At 36.4% G+C, this 14958-nt stretch overlaps 1 long non-coding RNA gene across 1 annotated transcript; it reads left to right on the forward strand.

The window, feature by feature from the left end:
• The first annotated feature begins 9663 nt into the window (after positions 1-9663).
• Positions 9664-13799, forward strand: LOC140689765 (uncharacterized). Its single transcript, XR_012064855.1, has 2 exons — positions 9664-9705; positions 13524-13799. It is a non-coding gene; the product is annotated as an uncharacterized lncRNA (long non-coding RNA).
• The last annotated feature ends 1159 nt before the right edge of the window (positions 13800-14958 follow it).

Consider the following 14958-nt stretch of genomic DNA (forward strand, 5'->3'; position numbering starts at 1 on the left):
AATGAATTTATCAGATTAGTTGTTCTACACCTCAAAAGGAAGAGAAAGCCAGATCTAAGCTTGAGGGGATAATTAGGTAACTAGACAGTAATCTTCTAGCAGGAAATAAAATGCTGGAAGCTGTGTGGTAACTGAACTCAGGACTTAGAGCAATGATGCAGAGCACCTAAGCTCGGGGGCACCAGAGTGAGTGTTCCGCCGGGCAGTGGGCCTCTGGGAGGGCAGGACCATGCTGAAGGGGCGCAGTGACCATCGTGGTAGCTCTCTCTCATTTTCCCTCAGCTGGGCTTTGACAAGTTGTCAGGAAGGCTAGCTGTCCTTTTATATTTATTTTCTCATTTATCACAATAGCCCATTCTTACTTTTGAATATACCAAAACCTCAGAGAATGAAAGGTATATGATATGCTCAGGATCTGAGATTTGCATCCAAATCCAGTGCTCAATTCAAAACCCTCTATGGATTCACTTCACTAGTACTTGGATTGAGTACTAGCTCTGATCTCTCATGGATCAGAAAACTTGGGCTATACCTTTTTATTAATTTTTTAAATTATGCTTAGCTTAAAGTCCTGACCCTGGAAAAACAATATTGACCAAAGGATTGATTTTGAAGTAGGATGGCACAGTGTGTGTGTGTGTGTGCGTGTGTGTGTGAGTGTGTGTGTGTGTGTGTGTGTGTGCATGAAAGAGAGTGAAAGATAGAGTTTGCTTTTCTTTTTCCTTCTTCATCATGTTTGATGTCAACACTGATTCGATCTGGAAACTAATATATGTCATATGATTTAAAATATCTGTTAGGTGTTATATTAGTTCAGGCTGCCATAGCAAAATTCTACAGACTGGGTAGTTTAAATAACAAATCTATTTTCTCACAGTTCTAAAGGCCAGAATTCCAAGATCAGAGTGTCATCAAGGTTAGTATCTGATGAAGTTTCTCTTCCTGGCTTGTAGATGTCCACCTTCTCCTTAAGTCATCATGTGACCTTTCCTGTGTGTGTGTGTGTGTGTGTAGAAAGAGAGGGAACTGTATTCTCTCTTCTTCTTAAAAGGACATCAGATTAGGGACTCACCCTTATGACTTCATTTAACCTTAATTACCTTCTTAAAGACTCTGTCTACACATACAGTCACATTGGAGGTGTGAGTTCACCATATGAATTTTGGTGAGACATAATTCAGTCCATAACAATTGTGGACTCTCAAATATTTACCAAATGAATAAAAGAATTCTAATTGTGATATGTGTATGTGTGTCTATGTATGTTGTTTTTTCATAGAAATTTATGTCTCATGTTTGAAAAATCTAAGATTTCAACATACAAAAATGAAAAAAAATTTGAAGTTATTTTTGAGAGTTAACAGCAGTCTCAAAACTCCACCATTGATATGTAAACACTGAGAATAGTACTTGGTTCAGTAAGTGTTAGTTCTTACCCTTGTCCCCCAATGTGTGCTCATTAGCATTTCTCAACTGCTTAGAACTGGCTGGGGGGAAGCAAGTGAATCTGCAGAATTTGCAGTCCTCTTAGTGTTATCTGTGGACTCCTGCTTGAGACCCTTCCACTGGGTTCAGGAGGTCAAAATTGTTTTTCCAATAACACTAGGTGTTCTTTGCCTTTTTCGTTGTGTTGATTTTTGCCCTGATGTTACAAAAGCCATTGTGGGTGAAACTGCTGATACCGTAGTATGAATTAAGGCAGTGATGCCAAACTGCATGGCCAATCTCACTTAAGAATATCCTTGATGATGGAGTAAAAATAATGTTATTAAATCCTGATCCTCAGGACTTTTTGATATTCTATGTGACAAACTGAGAAACTCATGGAAGATATTTTTTGCTGCATACATTATGACCGTTTTTTTATGAAAAGAATTTATGTGGTCATTCAAGTTACAAGCCAAATTAGCCACTTTTTTCTGGCTGTATCACTTATACCTGAAAGAACAATTGACAAACTGGTTATGCAGATTTACGTATTTGACAGATATTTTCTCAAAAACAAACGAAGTGAGCCTGTCACTTCAAGGAAAACAGCTGACAGTATTTCTTGCCAGTGATAAATTTTGAGCTTTCAAGCAAAAATTTGAATTTACAACTTGTATCCTCACCTTGGATTTGACACCATCTCAATACTTAAGGGCTTTTCTAATGTGAGCTTTATGAATGGGTGAGCTTTATGAATGGGTGAGCTTTATGAATGGGCTTTTTGTTATTATATAATTGTGTCAGTATTTGTAACTTCTATATAAATCAGTGGACTAATATTTTCCAAAGACCAGTTTATGATGTTGCAGTATCATAGGTGGTTAAAAGATTCATTCAAAGTGAAAGAGACTAAGGACTTTAATATAACAATATTATAAAAAGTTTTCTAGGTTTAGAGTCTATGTTGCAACCAACTATTAAGAAATTACCACACGCTGAGTTTTGGCATAGTATTGATTAAAATTCTTCAGAATTATCTGAAAAGGCTATAAATATACTCCTCTCTTTTCCAACTACATATTTGTGTGAGACTCCCTTCATACAGTTCAACAAAGCCAACATATTGAATCACATTAACTGTTGAAGCCAATAAGAGAATCTAGCTTCTTCCGTTAACCCATACATGAAAATGATTCTCAAAAAAAAAAAAAAAAGTGAATAATGCCACTCTTCTCACTAATTATTTTGTTTGGGAAAATAGTTATTTTTCATAAGCAATGCTATTTATATCAACATGTTTATTACTGTTACTTTTAAATTAATAAATAAAGTATTCTGTTTTAATTTCTAATGTGTTTAACATCAATAAATATAATCCACGTTAACAAAAAGCTCTTTGGGGTATTAAGTTTTAAAAGTAAAAGGGGTTCTAAGACTAAAATGTTGGTAAATCTCTAATAAAATCTGAACTTTTCCTGGAAGCTGGTCCCTCAGAGTGGATGATGGATGCTAGTGATCTCACCTGTGTTGTTTTCGTTTGTTTTTGTCATTTGCAGAACCAATCACTGCATGCTAGTACGTGCCAGATCTGAATGGAGGATGTCCCGTGGCAAATAGCATACAGCTGGACTTTTAGAACTTTCTCTTTCTGAAAAAGTAGATACATTCTTTTTAATCTCTACATCCATCAGAACAGTACTGAATATTTATTATACCTGTGTACCTAACAAAATGTGAGCTCATGTAATTTAAGGACTTGGTACTTTGTGTTGTTATCCTGTGTAATTATCAGATAATTCTTGCACATCATGATGATTCAGTTTTAAAAGTTTAAATTAAGAAATCTGCTAAAGACATTATTAATTAGGAGAAATCTTTGTAGGGGGCTCTTCCAGCATCACTAGATAATGATATTTCCCCTTTTGGAGAAAAGATATTCAATTTGTATGATTTTTAAAAGTTGTTTTGGAATATGTGTGCTCTTTTTTTTAAATCAACAAATACATTGTAACTGAAATAAGGAGAGAGAATATGGAATGTTCAGAATTTCCTTATATGAGTCCTTCTTGCCCAGAAATTACGCTTGCTGTTGTTGTCACTATGGAATGTATCATAAAGCAGGTAAGAAAGTTGTGATTGGAAACCACCTCTGAGCCATGTCTCTGATCCAAAGGAGGTGGTCCTCCCCTCCCCATATTGAGGCCATCACCCAGCTTTGTTGCCACTTACACATAAATTCTTCTTTACTAGCCCCTCATCTAAATGACCAATGTGCTAGACTGCTTCGTTGTTCAAAGAAATAAAGAAAAATCAGGTAGAGAATGGAGTTATTTCAGGTAATATCTGAATGTCTAGGATGGAAAATGAAGACACAGTTAACCCTCTCCTTATTTTTCATGTCTCAAAATACCCATTTTATTGCAAAGAAAAGAATCAAATTAAGGCATAAGCACAGGAAGAGGAGTCGTTTCTAATTTTGCAAGATCCAAAAACAGCATTACTCTCTGCTAAAAATATATATTTAATTTAATTTCTTCAAATATAAAATTTTGCTATTTTGATGTCTAAAATATAGGATATTCATTTGTTTTAAAGGAGACTAGCTCAAGTTATAAATAAAGGTTGACAAACTATGAGGTTTTTTTCCCCCAATTGTGCTGGTGATTTTATTTTACTTTATTTTTATTGAATTGGATGCACTAATTTGGGGTTATTTTTAGATAAGACTTACATTTAAAAAATGAACAATTTTTGGTTTTCTTCTGCACAATCAAGAAGTTTTTAGTGGAGGCAAAAAAGTTTGTATCTGGCATTGAGAATTAGCCTCTTCCAAAGTTATGAATAATGTTGTATTTCAGACAGGGGGATCTGGCTGACAGGGTCTTAAAGAGTAGGGGGATGCCCTGAGTCAGAATGCTTTGGGGGGTCTCCCACAAAGGTCAGAGCCACTGAGTGTGTAATAAGCGGGGGGCACTCCAGCAGCCATTATCTTCCCTCTGATAGAGCGGCTCACTGACCTGGCATGCTGGCAAATGGAGAGGAAAACTCTGCTCGGAGATGTAAATTCCCCATCCAGGTCCCTCATGAATATCTTGTCTCCAGGATTCAAGCAAGTGACCTGGAAAACAAGTTTCCTCCCCAATCAAAATGACAGGCAGAGCTGGTTTCCTGTTAGGAAGACTATGAGGTGTGTAAAAAAATTATGATTTCTGAGGGGGAAAAAAATGAGATGTCACACAGAGCAAAATATTACTTTCAAATGGTCCTCTGCAGTTCTTTTGAATGGCAGCTGTTAAGAATTCAATTGTGTGTATGACATGCTGGAATCCAGAATGGAAGTTGTGTTGGGGAGCAGGAATGAATAGAAATTTTCAATTTAAATACTCATTTGAGAATATTTGAATATCTGTCATTCTTTATAGCCTAAAGGTTAATTCTTGAAAAAATAATTTCCATTAGCAACACAAATTCTAACCTTGTCAAATCCTCTTATGTAATGCATCAGTGCTGAAAGGCATACTCTTGCAAAACTGTACCATTAAATATATAATCCTGGTTTATAGACAATGTTTTCCTCTAGAAGTTTCCTTGGTTTATCTGTTATTTGTTATGGGGGATTCATTAAGATATGTTTTACTTTTATGTCCAGTATAAAATAATCATGGAGCATCAATTTTTTGGAGTTACGGAAAATATTAAAATTATAAAAAAAAAAAAACCCCAGTGCTGTACATTTCAATGAAGGAAATGTCTAAAATTCATATAGAAAATATGACCATTTTAAAGTATTTTATTATATAGTACAATGTATAGTAAAACAATAGCCTAGAGTTCAGTTAAATTTTGGAAAGCATATTTAAGCGTGTATGTAAATCATAGTTAAGCTTCTTCTGGCTTCCCAAGAAATCATTCACACTTTTACCCATTAAAATAAGATTTAAAAGAGAGATTTGGGCATTTCTAGTTCATACACATACATAACATTTTTCTTAGAAAAATAATATTTTAATGTTACTTATTTTAAAAAAAGTTTTTGCTAATGTGATGGTATGCAAATCAATTAAAAAAAATCAACACTGATGTTAAAAAATCACTATCTCAAAAAGAAAACCAAATCAGAAACAAGTATTTTTGGATTTGTCACTAGGAATTTTACACACACACACTCACACACACTTTCCCCCTTGTTACTCCCATATGAAATTCCTGTTTGTATATTGCAGTTTCCTTTTTTCTTAAACTTATATATTCAACATAATCTGAAAGCAAATTATATTCATTACTATTATGATCTTTTCCCTAGAGTTGGGAATTACCTTCCAGAAGATTTGCTTATCATGTAGAAGTTTCCAGGCTCTACCACTGGTGCTGAGAATGACTGGTTTTGATGTTTTTGAGTTGTTATGAGCCATTTTTGGAAAACTACAATTTAAATTTGCACACAGAGCTTAGACAGAATAAATATGTTAATAAGTTCCAGGCATGGATTGCACACTCAAATTATCATCAATTGTGCATGAAATTTTTCCAGGCTATTTGTTCTGAAAATAAGTACTAAATTATGCATTCAGCTTAGATTCAGGCATAAAATAGGTTTTCACAAATATTTTCAGATGGCATTTTTTTGTGTGTGCAAATACTGTACAATCTTGTTATATGGCACTTTCTCTTTACTAGATTAAAATCAACATACTAGTGCATTCATTGCCACACAAGCACAGGCAGATTTTTTTTTTGCCGCTCTTAAATTATATCTTGGAATAATAAAATTCACTATTTTCTATTAAAACTACCATAAGCTGCCTTCTATTCACTTTTGTCACTATTGAATGTACCTTCACTCTGAGGAAACAATTGTTAAGTGATCGTTTTCAGTAAGCATTATAGTGGCGATACTGAGTTCTGGATTTTGCATTCAGTTTTTCAAAATACTTTAAAATGTTAGAACTACATTTATCCTCTTGACTTATATAACAAAATAACTAATAGTTTGAGGTCAAAAGATTTTTTTAATTTATAGTTATAGCAAAATTTAATATTGGAAGAATAAAAAGGCAAATGAATGATTTTCTTTTTGTGGCTAGCACTAAAAATTTCCCATCCAAGATTGTTAATTTTACTAATGAACCTATTATTTGAAAGTTGAAATAGCAGATTGCAAGGCCACAAGGATCAGAGTTAGAGAAAATATTTTCTTTTTGGGCTATGGAAACTAAGCATGAACTTGAAGGACTCTTGTACATTTAAGAAAGGGTACTGAACTTGAAAGCAGCCGCAGAGGAGTAAGAACCTTTGCTGTGGTGTGAGCTGAGGGTCGGGGAGCTGTAGTAATACAAAAAACTGGATATTTTCTTAGGCTCGGAGCTACAGGCCCCACACACTCTCTCTTGAGGTATCTGAATTGCCTTCCATTGCAGCTTAGGAATATGTAATCAGGGAGTGTCTGAGCTAAAAAGAAGCACAGGAATACAGTCTGATCTTACAGTGCTTACTGAGAGCTACGTGGGCTCTAAAGGGGTTGCAGCATAACTGAGTCACATGTAGAACTGCAGTGGCTTCCAAGTACGCTTGTTTATACTTCAGATTATACTTTGAAGTTCATCATAGCTAAAATGTAAAAAGTGGAACTTATATTTTTGTAATAGAAACGAATGAATAAACACAGTCTTTGCAATGGTCTGTTTCAGTTAGGGAGCCTGTTAACTAGTGGATGAAAATACCCTAATCTTGCATCTTTTTATGGCTTTGAAAAGATATTTTACTCTTTTGGTAGAAATGAATGATCCCAATTTTTTGAATTGAAAAAAAAAAAAAAAGGTGTTCCGTATGCTCAGGGACAGCGTCTGTTAAAACTATGCAGTGGGTAAAATTTGTCATTGCTGTCACCACTTTCATACCCTCCACCCTCTGCCCAAATTTTCCTTTCTTGAGAGTGGATCTTCCCTTTTGATTTTCTCAGTTCACTCCCCACCCCCCAAATCAATTTAGTGAGCGCACTGCCTATGGATATGCACTCTCTAGGCTGACCTCCCAACAGCCCCTCTGTACTATCCTAACTGTCCTCTGTGATTGAAGTTTATCCCTAGGTGGCTGTCATTTCCAGGGATTGTTTGTTTGCAAGAAACTAAAACCCGCTACAACTAATCTAAGCACATAAGAATGGCCATCTGTCCAAAGCCAAGAGCAGAAATTGTAGCCATGCCTTATGTAAAATTGGAAAAAGGACCTGAGAGGTCATCTATAATAAGGGCAATTATCCTCTCCATCTGTTTTTCTCTGGGGCTGCATGAGTGTATATTTCTTTTCTCCATACGTCTTTTCCTCTTTATCTTGTATACAAGCAGAAAATACTTTGCTTATTTGCAGAGGCAGCCTCATCTTGACTTGCCCCTCAAAGTGACCTCTATATTTGAGGCTACTCACTTTACAATTCTAGTACCTGAATTTAATTGACCTGATTGTACCCACTGTAATTTTCTCAGAGGGAGAATCTGATGGACCCAACTCAGCCCATGGATTAGGTGTCCTGGCCTGAATTAGTCAGCTTTGTCTAGAGAGAAAGAGGTATCTAGTACAGACAGTGTTGAAGGGTGGATAGTGGAGAATGATGCCCTGAGGCTTTTTTGCTGTTGTTCTGGCAGCTTTGTTACCTTTTTTTAAATCAAGGAATTGTTAGATAATTTGATTAAATAATCTGTGTTAATGTGTTCAAAAGGTGCTAGTGAGTTACCCTCTGGTAAAGCTTCTTGCCTTTTAAGGGCTCTTTTGCCCCTAGATCATAAGCGCAAATGCTACTAAGAGGTTGGACCAAAAATTATATAAAGGAAACATTGAGTATAGAACGATTGTCTGTGGAGGATCTTTCAGACAATTGGAGAGGGCACATGCAGTGTAAAAGCATTACAAATTATTTTTAAAATTATGTGTAGGATAAGTGAAACAGCTTGGCAGCCAGAAGCTGCCCACAGCCTGCTATTTTGTGATTCCTGATCTGAAGCCCTGCTGTGATTCAGAAGGATGATTCTAATGGTTGCTCTGTTGGCATCATGGAAAACCAGTAGAAAAAGCAGTACTGCCGTATGTAATTCTCTAAACCCAGTAGGAAAAGTTCCGTCTGGGGAGTTAAAAGATCTGGATCCTAGTTTTAATTGTCACTTACTGATTTTGAAGATGAGTTTCTCCTCTTTGAACTCACAGATAAAGGGGTGACTGCTAAGAGGTTTACAAACTTAGTATCATCAGAGCAACATGGTGATAATGATGATCAGGGATCATCAGTGTGTGTCAAAACAACAAAGAACATTCCTAGGTCCTATCCTAGACCAAGTTGCAAAATGTCTGAGGCTGGTGCCTAGAAATGTGTATTTTCTAAAACTCCCCAGATGGTTTTAATGCACTTGTGGTGGTGACCGCCATTTAGGAAGCTGACCTAGCTGCTCTCTCAGCTCTGACAGTCTAAGAGACTAATGTTCAAAGACTGACCTTGTTCCATGGGCTACTCTGCTTGAAGTGGAATCTGGGATTGCCATAGTGAGTAAAACCAGACTTCCTTTAGGATAGATTAACACATCTGCCATTATTTTCTCCTCAGAGGCTGATATGAGGGATTTCTGTTTTCCTACATGTTAAAGCGTGCCTCTGCTAAGGAGTCAATCATTCAGCCATTAATTCTTGATTCCTGGTTTTGTAATGCTGTTCGCATTTTGCTGTTTTGTGTGTTTGTATCTTTACACCATCTACAATTTTCTACTCCTCTTCAAAAGTTAACTCTAGTTCTGAGTTTAGAAAGATTTCATACACCTTGACCTCTCCCAGTCACATTTCTCTAAATGCACAGTCTCGTTTATGCAATTCTCTTGTGGGTTTCTGTTGTATCTTGCACAGTTGTACATATTTCTTATATTGAACTGTAGAACATGGTTTGTTTTTCTGCTTTTCCCACTCAGTTTTACTTTTATGAAGCAAAAACTCCACCTTATTTGTTTCTCTATTACTGGTGTCTAACACATTGACTGAAAAAAAAAAAACAAGCATGTTCTCTGTAATGAGTGAATTAGTGACCTGAAAACTGCTGCCACCATTGCTTATGTCACCACCATCACCATCATCGTCGTCGTCATCATTGTCAGCACTATATGAATGTAAGAGCTTTATGTACATGTGTTATTTTTCACAGGAACACAATGACAGGTAGTTACCCATTTCTGTCTCTCGCTCTGTCTCTTTTTTTCTTTTCAGATGGAAGATCTGGGTACAGCATAAAATAAATGAGCCAAGGTCAGTATGTTTGTAAGCAGCAGAGCCAGCATCTAAATCTCGTCTGACTTCAGAGCCCAAGGTCTTACCCACAAAGATATACTCCCTCCACCATTTATTACAGTTGCTCTGAAGTCTAGAGTAAAGATTTGTTAGGCTGCTTTAGAGTCAGGGTCACCAGATTATTCACAAGAAGAGGAGTGATGGAGACATTTGCTGCTTCCCAGTCACTGCTCACACAGCCCTAGATGTTGTGTCTTTTTCTCTGTTTTTACCCCTGCATCTGCATGACCACATCTCTGTGCAAGCTTTGGTGAAGGCAGAGTCACAGTGATTCTGGTTTGCAAGGTGAAAGCCAGGAAGACAATACACTATTCTGCCAGAAATACATCAACCTGTTCTGGGAAAACAGAACAAAACAAAGCAAACAGACATGCAAAAACTCTAGTTCTTCATAACCATCACAGTTGACTAGGTGATCTAGGAAAAAAATATAGTCATTAAAAATATTTGGTGTCACGTGTCACCATGTGCAAACTGACACATATGCTAATGTTGGCAATTTCTTATGAGTGCTGATTAGCTTTATTTATTACAATCTGAAATGCATTTTATAACTGAGGCAGGACTCTTATTTTTGAAATGTCCACTGTGTATTACTGTCTCTGGTCATTTCTAACTACCTGACATACAAACACAATAGAATCAGTGGCAAAATGTTTTGAAAGTTCACTTTGCATCATGTACTGCTTTACATATATCGTTTTAGTTCATCCTGTGAACGACAACTTAATGCTATCCCCACTTCACAAAGGCAGAACCTGAGGCCTAGAGAGAGCGAGTAAATTAGCGTTAACATGTAGATAATAAATGGAAGAAATAATAAATAAAATTCTGTCTGATTTTAAAGCCTAGGATATATGATATTAACTACCTCTGTGCCCTGAATCTTACCATTCTGCCAAGTGTTCCGCACTTTCACATCTCTGCCTGTGCTGTTCCCTCTACCTTGGGTTGCCTTTCCCACTCGTCCACCTGAACTTCTGTTCATCCTTCAAAAATCAGCCCAAGCATCAGCACATCTGGAAGGCCTTCCTTGCCCAGCGTTCCACTGCCACCCCTTGCACTGAATCAGCTGACTCATTTTGTCTTATTTAGCAACACTCCATTATTGCATTTATAAAATCATACTTAATTTTTCTTACAATGTATTGTGAAGATGTTCTCTTAACATTCCCAATGCCCAGCAAAATGTCTGGCTTGCTGAGAATATAGAAGGCACCCTCCATGGAGAAATGAGTTCCACTGCTGATTTTTTGGGAGGAAAAATTCTTTAACTTCAAACTAACAGAGAAGTTGCAAAATAGGGTAAATAATTTAAGTATTTTCCCCCCAGATTCATCAAAAATTGTTTGCTATAATTATGTTGTTTTTCCTTTCTTCCTTCTTTCCCTCCTTCCTTTCCTTTCTTTCTTTCTCTCTCTTTCTCTATTATATATATGTGTGTTTTCTCATTTATCTCTCATACATATATATGTGTATGTATAGGTTGGTCTAGATCCCATTTATATATATATCTGAGAAGGAACAAGTTGCAAATATCATGTCCTTATTTGTAAATATTCAGTATGTATTATCTGAGAATAAGGACATTCTCTTATTCAACTACGGTCCCACTCATCAAAATAGTGAAATTTAGTGATGATTTAAAAGTGATACATTAATTACCTAATTTATGTTGATTTTCAAATGTCATTTGTTGTGCCAATAATGTCCTTTTAGCTCTTTATTTCCAGTTCAAGATCATTCATCATCTTATTTAATCTGAAATAATTCTTCACTCTTCTTATTTCTCTCACTCTTACTACTTTGACATACTTTAGAGTATATGCTAGTTATATTGGAGAATAACTGATGGCTTTGATGTTTTGTCTGTTTCCTCCTGATTCGATTCAGTTTATACATTTGTCAAGAATTTCACAGAAGTCATATTGCATCTTTCACAGTGATCACTTCTGAAGGCACACATTATTTTTGTTGCTGTTGTTTATTTTGCTTTTATCCATATTATTGGTGATGCCAACTTTTGATCGTTCCTGTAGGATGGTATCCTCTTGTTCCTTTTAAAGAAGTAGATAATTAATATGTTATATGTGAGAAGATATTTTGAGACCCTGTAAATTTTTCTTTCCTTCTACAAATTCGTTCATTCTGCCTTAATCAAGGACCATGGTTATTACACAGAGGCGATTTTCTAATTCCATCATTCCTTGTGCATTTATCAGTTGGCATTCTGCTGTAAGGAAAATCTTTCCCTTCTCCTTCATTTATTTATTTATTTTAATATGGACTCATGGCTTTTTATTCTATTCAGTGGTCTATAACTCATACAAAGACAAACATTTTATAAAATCATAAAATAGTCTTACATTTGACCAGCGAGGCCCTCTCAAAACTGTCTATTGCATGTTCTCTTGATGCTGTTTTATACACATTTCTTTTTGTTACTTCTCATATTTTCAGAGTCAGCCAGGTTTTGATGTTAAGAGACAAGAACTCTGGGATGGAGATGAGTGGATTCCTGCATTGTTGGAGCTACAGTCAGTGGTGCACAGCAACAGGCCTTAGAGAGCCAATTGCTTGCATCTGTCCTCAACTCCCTGTGGCATCATCATGTTGGTAGCTTGAAATCAGCCATGCCATGAAAATTGTTAGGCTTCCCCCATCCCCACACCCCTGAGATTTGACCGTTAAACATTTCACCAGCACACTGCTGGCTATATTCAATCTCAAATTTGCCGATACTTTTTTCAGACTAAGCATCCTGAGCAGAAGTTGGTGTACCTTTCCTTGAAGTCTCTAATGTCACATACTGGTCTCCTGTCTTGGAACAGAGTCCTTAGGAGCGGTATGAGAATGAATGGGAGATAAACAGTAGCTGGGAGTGAATTTCCCCGCTGGTTATCCTTCCCAATGTGTAAAAGAGGCATCATAACCCTAGAGTCATGTGGTAAAAAGAGGTCATTCCAATTCCATGAGCTTGGCTCTCTGGGGTCTCAGAGGGGTGTGTGCCTGGAGCTGAGGAGGTCCCTTCTGAATGGGCAAATACAATTACCCAGCTTCAATGGATGCAGCTGCCATTTTAGGTTCACTGATTCCTCTTCCCCTCAACCTTGCAGCCCCCACACCATGTCTTTGTCTCACTGCAGCCCATCACAGAGAGCTGCCCCAGATAACTACAAGTTAAAAATGCTTGGGTGAATTTGTTCTGGAAAGTGGGGTCTCTATCAAATTCTTATTTAAAATGTGTGTGCCCAGCTGGAACATTTATTTATCTCAGATTGATAAGCAAGCCTAGGCTTGTTTTCATCAGCTCCAAATTTGCTTTGACATGGGAATGTTGACACTACCAACCTGGGCTCAAATTTGATCACATGCTTTTACTGAAAGGGTGGCCAGCAGGCTAGGATTCCTCTAATGTGACAGTACGTGAATGTACTCTCCAGCTTTAAATGTAATAACATTTGAAAGGCTTGCTCTAACACTAAGAGGGGATGTAGCATTCTTGAACAGATGCAACTTTAAGTGCTGCACCGTTCTCAGAAGGGTAACCAGGAATATGGAAGCTTCACTCACTGTCCTCCAAATCCACAAAAGATCACTCTCTCTCAGTCTGCCGCTTCCAAAGGAAAGTAGAGAGCATAAAGGGCATTTATGTAAGCATTTTTATTTTTCCTCTATGTCTTGTGTCATATAAAGCTGCATTTTCTTTTTATAATAATTTGTAAAATAAAGATGGAAAAATAAAAATTTTCTCCAATTTGCTTTATTATTTGTAGGATTGTTTTCTGACAGATCTGATTGTGACAAGCAGAGGGATATTAAAGGCTGACACCTGCTATTAAGTTGGAATTTTTGATGAGGTTCAAAGATGGATCTCCATGACCTGGAAAAATAAATCAAGGTCACTGATTGACTCATGCAAAGTCTTTTCAGTCATTTATATTACAATGTAATTATAGCAAACTGATGTACAATCCTGGAAGAGCTGTAACCTACTCACATTGATACATATGCATTGTATAATGAATAAATGAAAAGTGGAAAAAACAATATGCAAAGGAAATTGTCTATATTCTTCATCATAAGGAGGTTCTAAGTACTGTACAGCTACCTTAAAGGTTAGTTTCTGAATCCTCACCCTTCAGTGGTGTTCAGATTGTCTTGATTTACTATAATTTTGCTAGTATTCACGTTATTATTACTACTACTACTACTACTATTATTATTATTATTATATTATACTTTAAAACATAGTTCTATTATTTTACCCAATCTTAGAAATTAGCATTTCAGAACCACAACACTCTCTGATTATAATATTGAAGAAACATTCATTATCTTTGAAGAAACATCAAATCAAAGTGTGTATTGAGATTTCCTTTGCTGCAGTGACTTTGGGAAATTGTGGAGTGATGCTCACATTCCCAGAAGCTTCTTCCTAATTTATCTCAGGGTTAGACTCGGTCTTTATAAGTCAGTGTTTAGCTCTTTTGTCAAGGAGTGGTGGTATACACATACAAAGGGAAGTGCTATATATGGTTATGTTCATTGAGGATGCAAGTTTTCTTGGCAATATTTTCTTTCTTGGATGAAAAGGAACGAGTAGCTGGCAGATACATTCCCTGAACTAGGAAAGAAGACAGTCAGAAATGTAGCGATTCAAGAAGTACACCAAGGGGTTGCTTAGCCTTTCCTGATCACGAGCAGTTCTTTTCCTTAGTTATTCTTTGAAGAAAATTAAAAAAAAAAAAAAGAAGAAGAAAAAGAAAAAAACAGAAAAGGTAGAAAAGATCAAGGAGCAAAGCTTTGGCTATTAAGTATTGCCATAAAATTCCTGTACCTGAGAAATGGGAAATAAAGGCATAGATAGAATTTTTTTTCCCTCACTAATTCCAGGAGATTCCAGTACATTGTTGCACCTCAGTCAGTCAGTAGCTAAATCCCTTCACCTAAGATTGCGTTAAGCTTCTCTTTACCTAGTTGCTATTATGGAAACTGTATCTCTGTCTCTGTCTCTATATATCTAGTTGTCTATCTATGTAGCTTTTCTATATATTGACTACATTATAATGTGGGAATACCCTGGTATGACCTTCTTCTAGAATACATTATTTGTCATTCTGGGGATATCTTTTCATGTTTATTTGAAAACCTCAACTGGGGATCTCTGAATTAGAGTAATCTTCTTACGGCTTTTTTTTTAAAGGCATT

Source organism: Vicugna pacos, chromosome 3, assembly GCF_048564905.1.
Source record: "Vicugna pacos chromosome 3, VicPac4, whole genome shotgun sequence".
NCBI classification, from domain to species: domain Eukaryota; kingdom Metazoa; phylum Chordata; class Mammalia; order Artiodactyla; family Camelidae; genus Vicugna; species Vicugna pacos.